Source organism: Xenopus laevis, chromosome 8L, assembly GCF_017654675.1.
Source record: "Xenopus laevis strain J_2021 chromosome 8L, Xenopus_laevis_v10.1, whole genome shotgun sequence".
Lineage (NCBI taxonomy): Eukaryota > Metazoa > Chordata > Amphibia > Anura > Pipidae > Xenopus > Xenopus laevis.
The window spans coordinates 32,188,091-32,197,260 of NC_054385.1; positions in this window are offsets into that span (position 1 = coordinate 32,188,091).

The following is a 9,170-nucleotide window of genomic DNA, read 5'->3' on the forward strand; positions in this document are numbered from 1 at the left end:
TGGGCCAGGATCGCCCCTGGGTATAGCTACCATAAGGGGGATGGAGAAGGTACTACAGACAGGTGACCCTTGGCAGAGGCAGGTTCGGACTGGCATTCAAAGTTTCTAGCATGCAGAGGCCCAAACAGCTCCCCCACAGGTCCAATAAATAACGTATTTCTATGGCATGGTACAGCAGCCCCTCTGGCAGGGGAACTAAAATACCTGCAAAGTTTTTATTTGAGAGCCACTAAGTGGGCAGAGGTTGTGGTGAGCGGGTTGGATTTGATTTGATCATAGACAGACAGGTCAGGTCAAATGGGAGAGTGTGTGGTAGATCAGAAGCAACCCCATATATGCATAGGGCAATTTTTTACATTGGGTTAGGTTTGCCACCTTTTGGCCTGGTTGAATCTGGCAGGGGCTAGGACGTAGTGAACGGCGGTTGGCTGATCGCCCCCTTAATCATAGGGAATCCTGTCCAATTTTCCTAATTTGGAAAACTAGCCAGGCAGTTTTGACCTGGGCAGCCCTTAAAAAAAACTTGGTCAAAACCAGACAGGTGGCAACCCTAATTGGGGTCCATGTGATCTATGGGGGTAGGGTCTGCCCCTTCCGGGTTACCAACTTACCATATAGTCACAGTAGCATGTGCAACCAGCAGGGACCATTTCAGGGGATGGTGCTGCTTATCCCGACCTCTGCAGGGCTTCTGATTTTTTATCCAGAGTGCCTCACTGCCTTTACTGATTATTAAGGAGCGATTGCGTTCCACTTACGTTCCCTAAACTCAAGAAATTGCCACTGTGCCATCCTTCTATGAGTTCTGAGAGTATTTATACATGGATTTGCCACTGTGCCATCCTTCTATGAGCTGTGGGGTATTTATACAATAAATTGCCACTGTGCCATGATTCCATGAGTTCTGAGGGTATTGATACTTGGAATTGCCACTGTACTATTCTTCTATGAGTTCTAGGGATATTATACATGAAATTGCCTCTTTCTTTCCTCTAGCCCCACGTTTCACTTTGAGATCTTGTAACCTTAATATGACAGGACCTGAGGTGAATGCTGTTCCCCCACATTGCAAAGCAGTTATAAAGGTGGGGGCTCTAAAAGCATTGCCTAACCTAAGACCCCATCTAGTCTTAATCTGGCTCTGATCATTAATGAGCTGAAGGTACATGTGGTAGGGTGGATCCTGGGTCTTCCACGATTATGTGCAGAGGGGGCCCAGGATTTTTTTTTGCGGGGGGTCACTCTTTTTCTGTTCTCTGAACTGTTGCTTCTGACTCCTGAAACAATGTATCTCTTAGCAACTTCCCAATATCAATTAATTCCTCATTCTCACCAAGTTTACAGTCATGTGTTAATTGTCATAGTGATGGCTGTCACTCTTTTTCTGTTCTGTTCCTCATTGTTTTCTGTTCTCTGAACTGCTGTTTCTGACTCCTGAAACAATGTAACTCAATGCAACTTCCCAATATCAATTAACTTCCACATAAGGTGCTTAAGACTGGAATATGAATAGGAGAGGGACTGAATAGAAAGATAAGTAATAAAAAAGTAGCAATAACAATACATTTGTAACGTTACAGGGCATTTGTTTTCTAGATGGGATCAGTGACCCTCATTTGAAAGCTGAAAGAAGAATGCAAATAATTCAAAAACTTTAAAAAAGAAAAAATGGCGACCAGTTGAAAAGTTGCTTAGAGTTAGCCGTCCTATAGCATACTAAAAGTTACCATAAGGGTGAACCCTTTTATAACCTACACCCTTAAAGGCATTGCTTTAAAGCAGAAGACAGATGTTTTACAGAGACTTGAGGGGGGTCACATGGGTCATATCTGTTGCTTTTGAATCTGAGTTGAATGCTGAGGATCAATTGCAAACTCACTGAACACTTATGTCCCACGTTGCCCCCTCAAGTTGCTAACTAACTCAGATTTAGAGAGCTGAAAAGCAGGAAGTAGTGTTCTGTTATGTTACACATCCAGTCACTCCAGCCTTTATACATTACATTTTTACCTAACTAACTATATTAGAAACACAGATGAGGGATGGTTAAAGAAAGCTGAATAGACACAGGCTGAATATTGGCACAGGATGATTTATGAATATGTAATATTTTGATTGATCACTCTTCAAGTGGAAATGCGGAGTTGGTTAGAGTCTTGTTTCAGTATTAATTTTCCATCCATGGACCATCTCTAGCAGTAACTAAACCAAAACCAGTTGTGTATTACAAAAGCTTCTACACTTTTCCACACTAATCTACCAATTTCATTTTTTTTAAATTAATTTAAACTCTTTTGGATCAATTATCATTACCCAGACCCAAATGCAAGAGCACTAAGAATTGTAAAATTGTGCCCCTTTATGAACAGAGCACTTGCTTCCAGGGCAGTTGTTGCACTCAGCATTTAGAGCCAGATTAAAAATCTGTTGCAAAGATCAGAGCGTAGCACGTCATCTGCAAGGCAACTCTGTGCTTAACACTTGCCATAGTTAGTTATTAATTATGTCTTTTCTCTGTCTTGCAGACCCAGGTACATCCTAGCCTGTTGCTTGAATGAAGCACAAGCGATGTGGCTACCTGGAAACTCTCACTAGCTATTCTGTTCTTCCTCTCAGAATTCAGTGTATTCATAATAAGGCACAGCTCTTTGGGTGCAGCCCATAGTGCTAAATGCAAAGTACAAAAAAACATTTTTTATTGTTACACCTTGCAAATGATCTTAGTAGATGAATGCAAGTGACACTACCCCCTACTGTAAATAATAAAGATTTTCATTTTCATTAAGCGGTTGATTGTGCAACCATATAAAGGCACAAGGCTGCAGGCAGAGTTATACAAGGAACTCTGAGTATCACTTGTGTATTATATGGGATTATGTACCCCCACTGTAAATTTTAAGGATATTACAAGTCACTGAGTGGTTCAGGACCATATAAATGCATATGGCTGCAGGCTGAATTAGTCAGTTGACTATCACTCATATTATAATGGATACTGCAACCCCACTGTAAATAGTAAGGATATTAGAAGTCACTGAGAGGTTGTGACCATGTAAAGGTGCAGAACTACAGGCTAAGTGATACAGGGGACTCTAAGGGATACTGTACCCCCTAAATGATATGCGTGTTAGATCTAACTGAGGGGTTCTGTGACCATAAAAGAGAGAAGACTGTGGACTAAGTTATACAGTGGACCCTAAGTATCACACAGGTATTTTAAGAGATTGTGTGCCCCCTACCGTAAATGTTACGGATATTTGCATTCACTGAGGGGTTCTGTGACCATATAAAGTCATGAGGCTGCAGGTTGAGTTATACAGAGATCTTTGAGCATCACTCATATACTATAAGAGACAACATACTCCCTACTTTAAATGATAAGGATATTAGAAGTCACTGAGAAGTTCTGTGATAACAGAATGACATAAGTTTGGAGTTTTTCATCTATATAAGTGAGAAATCTCCATAAAACTATATATATTTGGTATTGGCGCATTCAGGAGACATAGAACATTCCAAATCTGCTGTGTTCTCTTACATAAATAAATTATGTTTCTGATATGTGTTTGATTTAGGGGAAACATGATTTTTCTTTAATTTTTTAGACACTTAGAAACCAATATCTTTTTACAGAAGTGGAATTACACCAAAAATCTACCACATTTTGAAAGCTTAGGTTGTCCTAAAAACGATATTCCGGTATTGTTTTTCTGGGTAAACTAAAAGACCCGCCCAGTAAAGGCCCCTAAAGTGAAAGAGCGCATAAAAGTACCAAATCAGCCAAATTGGCTGGCAGTGAAAGGGTTAAAGTTGAACTCCATTCAAAAACTTTTTTTGGCTGATAAAAATGTAATTCTAAGCAGCTTCCCAATATCCATTCAGTCTTCATTCTTTCCTGTCCTCTGAATTGCTGGTTATAACTCCTGAAACAATGTACCTCTAAGCAATTTTTCTAATATCCTTTCGTTCCTCATTCTTTTCTATTCTCTGAACTGCTGGTTCGGACTCCTGAAACAATGTAACTCTCAGCCATTTTCAATATCCATTCATTACTCATTCTTTTATGTTCTCTGAACTGCTGGTTCTAACTCCTGAAACAATTTACCTCTGACCCTTAAACGATGTAACTCTAAGCAACTTCCAAATTTCGATTAATTCCTCATTCTCACTAGGTTTATAGACATGTGTAACTGTCACTGCAATTACCTGTCTGTCTCTTTATGTTCTCTTAACTGCTGGTTCTGACTTTTGAAACAATGTAGCTGTAAGCAACTTTCTCAATTAATTCCTCATTCTCACTAAGTTTATAGTCACGTGTAACTGTCATTGTGATTTGCTGTCACTCTCTTTCTGTCCCTTTCTGTTCTCTGCTGCTGATTCTGACTTTTGAAACAAGGTATCTCTTAGCAACTTCCCAATATCAATGAACTCCTCATTCTCACTTGGTTTATAAACATCTGTCAATATTTGTTAACTGTATTAGCAAATGCCAAATAATACACAGTACCAGCTCCCCCAGTATGGTCCTTTATACTTATACTGTATACTGTCCTTTCCTTTCCAGAAAATACTCTCTTTCCGTGGTGCCATTGATTTGGCTCGGATTAAAGGTGTCGAGATTGTGATCACTGATCTCAGCAATGCTTGCAGGAACAGATACCCCTTCCAGGTAAGTCATAGAAGTTCCTTACACACATTGTCTTTTAATTGCCTTCCAATTATCTCAGATGTGGGTATGCACGTGAAAAGAGATGTAACATCATAGGACCCCATAGTCTCATTGGTCTCCTGTTTTACCTCATGCATTTTGTTGACAAAGTCCATGGAGATCTGAATGTGGAGTACTGTGTTGCTACAGGAGTTAATTCTGCTGACAGTCGGCCTTAGAGGGGATTGTGTGGGGTGAGAAGGAATGTAATGCTTCTCTGTCCATTAGCAGGACCCCCACCACCACTACCACCACAAAAGCTTCTCATAACCTGTACAGAGAGTTACCTAAAAACTAATCCATCATAAACATCCCCCTATATCAAGCATATCCAATTATTAAATGCCTGTTATAGTATCAATGGGGCACAATCTTAGAAATGCTGTTGGATTGTGGCCTATTGAGTAAAGCAATATTTAATACATTCCAATCATTAGAGTTCAGTATGAATAATACTATAGTAGGTAGAATTACCTTATCTCTGTGTATTTCAGCCCCATCATGTACATATTAACCAAGTCCCACAGCAGAACCCACTATAGCAACTCACCTGCAGAGATATTAAACCATCCAGTTCTTCAATTAACCCCTCTATGAGCAACACAACACAGTTTCACCCAACCCTGTTCTGCACTTGCAGATGCTCATCAGCCCCAGCGGTATTATTTAGATACACACAAACGCACATCCCTTCACACAATTGGTCAGTCACCTTAAGCAGAATGAGGCACAGGAGACCCTCCCTTCAATATTCACCATAGTTATTCAATTAAAAATACAGAGAAATGTTTATGGGAAACCTGTTGGTGGGAACAGGAGATTTATTGATTTAAATATGCAATTATTGTTGGGCATCAACAATAATCAACAGCTGATGATCCAGAGGAAGGCAAAAAACCCCAGCACTTGGCCAATTTGAACTGAGGGTAAAAATTCCTTCCTGACTCCTTCAAACGGCAGTCGGTTTATACCCTGGATCATGGCTAGACACAGACACACACAAACATAGACAAACACTCACAGACACACATAGACACATACAAACACACAAATATGCACAAACAGCCACAGAAGGCATGCAAGGAGCAGGGTTGCGTTGGTGGCAGCAGAACAGTCTGAAGAGTCTTCTGGTGGAATGCTGAAAAGAAAAAGTTTAGAAATTGTTAAAATAAAAATTAATTACAGACTAATACTTGTTTTTTTTATTATATAAACGGCTCATTCTGGCTCTACAGCATATCCACTACCTGGCATGGCACCTTTTATTTTATATTGATCACCTGGTGCCAGTCTTGATTCCAATGAGAAACCCATTCCCAAAGGTGGATATGTGAGCCAGTGCTACAGCAGTCCTATCAGAGTTACCTACCTCTCCCCTCATTGGCCTACTAGAGAATCAGAACTGATATCTGTAGTCTTGGCCAGATTCTTACCCAGAGTACCTGGCACAACCTAAAGGCACCCCTACACCCGCCTAGCAGTTACGCACCATGACCGATCAGCACGTAAGTGTAGAAGGAGCCATTCCCACTGTGGCCGCCATTCTTTTATTCTACTCATTCGGGCAGATAGCCCATATGATTGGAACAGCAGGAAGTGAAATAGAGTTGCACTGGCCAACATGGGGCATCTGCAGATGAAAAGCAATAGCCAATAATTAGATACATTACCTAAATCCTCTGTAGTCCTTCCTTGGCCGTTTTCGGAGGGTCAGCCTTTCTACCTCCGGAGGAGCTTCTTCTCCATGTACTCGCTCTTCTTTATTCTCCGCTGCTGGATGTTCCTCTTCATTTCTTTTCCTCTTCATTCCTGCCTGTTCTTCCACTGCAGGAGATTGCTCCTCCATCTTCTCCTCTACTGCAGGGGCTTGATCTTCTGCAGGACCTCCTTCTGCTCCCTCTTTCTCATTCTCTTCAAGAGCTTGCTGTTCTTCTCCTGGAGCTGCTTCTTCCTCCTCTTCTTTCTCTTTTGCTCCTTCTTCTTTCCCCTGTGAGGCAAGGGCTTCCTCTTCTGCTGCTGCAGTGGCTCCATCCTCCTTTTCTTTAGCTGCAGGAGTTTGTTTGTGCGTTTGTTTCTTACTAGGTTTGAAGGGAAGAACATGTAAAATATTGAGTCATTATTGTCATTTGTTTCCAAAGTATTGCAACTACAATTCTGATCACTGGAGGATTAAAATAGCCAGATAGACTTGTACCTAAGTAATAACATTATACCTGCTACACACCTGTCCCTACTGTAACACATTGGGCAGTTACTGAGCTGAGAAAGTTCCATGCTGGGTTTCACCCAGTGATACATGCGGAGATAGGTGCTATGGTTGTAGGGACCTAAAAAAGTTCCACAAGTTTCTGTGCTATTTATTATTAGTATGGCCAAAGCACCCAGAGATATGAGAAAACATCTATTTTTTAAATATGTTATGTGCCAGTAACTGTAATTAAAAGTGTTAATTGCAAAGTACATACCGAGCAGCTTCCCGCAGCTTCTGCTCTCTCAAGAGCTCGATGTGGAAATGCCGAAAGTGATGTTTGATGGTCTGTCAGCACAGGGGAGGCACAAGGATAGGAGCAAAGAGGAAAGAATGGAGACAATTAGGATTATGCCTGTACGTGTGCTAATAGTACCTTTATATGCTGAGGGCAGTGAGGGTGTGGGATTCCCCGCCGGCAGTTGATGTTGAGGCATTGTAATTATGAGCATCAGCCTTTTCTCATCATTGGGAGAAAAACCAGTGCGCCCCCAAATCACCCCATGTACAGTTGTCCAGGTGAACTTACATTCTGCAGCCGCAGATACTCATAGTTCTGCCTCCGGTTTTGCAGTCTTGTTGGATGACCCTGTGGAAGAAGAGAGTCAGTGTTAAGCGCTTCTTTGTACCAATGCCAATATTGTGCCCATGTGGCCCCTTGTAATAAAACTCTACGCAGTGTCTGTGCATAACCCCATTTTTATTGCTGGTGAAAATGCCACTTGGATGGTTGACTTTAGATGCCCCCCCTCCCAGTGGAGCAGGAGATAGAATAAATAATATTGTTCTTAATTATTATAGAGACACACAGTGAATAATAACCTCTCCTATAATAATAATAATACTAGTGACACTTACAGGAGGCAGCTTGGCATTCTTGAGGGAGGCACGTTCCCTCTTGAGCACTTCCTGTAACATAAAGAAAGAAGCGTGAGATAAGAGCTGGCAATCTAATATCATTTGTTCCCTATTTATCAAAACATCTATTCTGCATTACATACCAGTGAGTCGAGCATTAAACTGTATTGGGCAATGTTCTCCTTAGCCCTCATCCTCGGGTCCTCAATACACGTAAGAAGGAAGTGTTTTCTGAAAAGGAAAAATACCACTGAGCATTAATAAAATATTTTCCAGCCTTATTGCCCTTGCAATTAGCCCCGGGGCAATAGCAAATGATTCCCAACATGTCCATTTATGTTTTACTTACAGGTTGAGGTTCTTGCTGTTTTGGTCCTGGTAGTGATCTTCTGCAGAAAAAACACATTTCCATTAAATACTGAGCTAAAGGGTGAAATTCACATATAATAAAACTAAAAACATTAGGAACTGATAAAGAATATTGGATTTTACCGTAATAAGAGGCAAGGGCCTCAAAGTCTGTATATTCCTCCCTGAAGTTCTTCAGGACGGAGTACAGCGTCTGTAAGTGAAAGGAAAGAGCATTAGTGACAGAATACTAAAGGGCTCTAAATGCTGCTCATAGTCAGTCTCGCTCTGAGGAGAGTAGAGACAGAAAAGGGTTTGGGGTTTCTATGGGGCAAACATGCCAGGAATAAGGACATTGTATTCTGAAAAGGAAATAAACATAGTGATAGGATTCCCTGGATGTCTGTTCTACCTGCACAGATGCAAATGGTATGGCAGCTCCCACCTATATGTATAAAGGAAACGGCGCAGACAGCCAGCCAGCTGCTTATGGAGAGCTTATATAGAAGCGTGAAAGGGAAACACCAGTTCAGATGAGAGAGGAACTTTTAACACACAGGCATTACCTTGAGAGATGGATTTCTCAATGATTTCTCCATCGTCGAAATCTAAAAGGACAAATGGACATAATCAGGCAAAATGAAGTCACAGTTAAAGGGTTTGTTCACCTTTAAATTATTTTTTTGTATGATGTAGAGGGTGATATACTCAGACAATTTTCATTCGGTTATCATTTATTGTTTGTGGTTTTTGAGTTATTTAGCTTTTTTTCAGCAGCTTTTAAAAACGTTAATGAAGACCAATTGAAAGTTGCTTAGAATTAGCCATCCTATAACATACTAAAAGTTAACTAAAAGGCAGGCCATCCATTTATTTCCTTATCTGTATTCCCCCATTTATATGAAACATTGTTCCACTCAATGATAAAAGCCCATTATTAATGCTGCTGATGGATTTGCTTCTTATAAATCCCATATACAGTAACCGTATGGGCTCATATGCACAAAG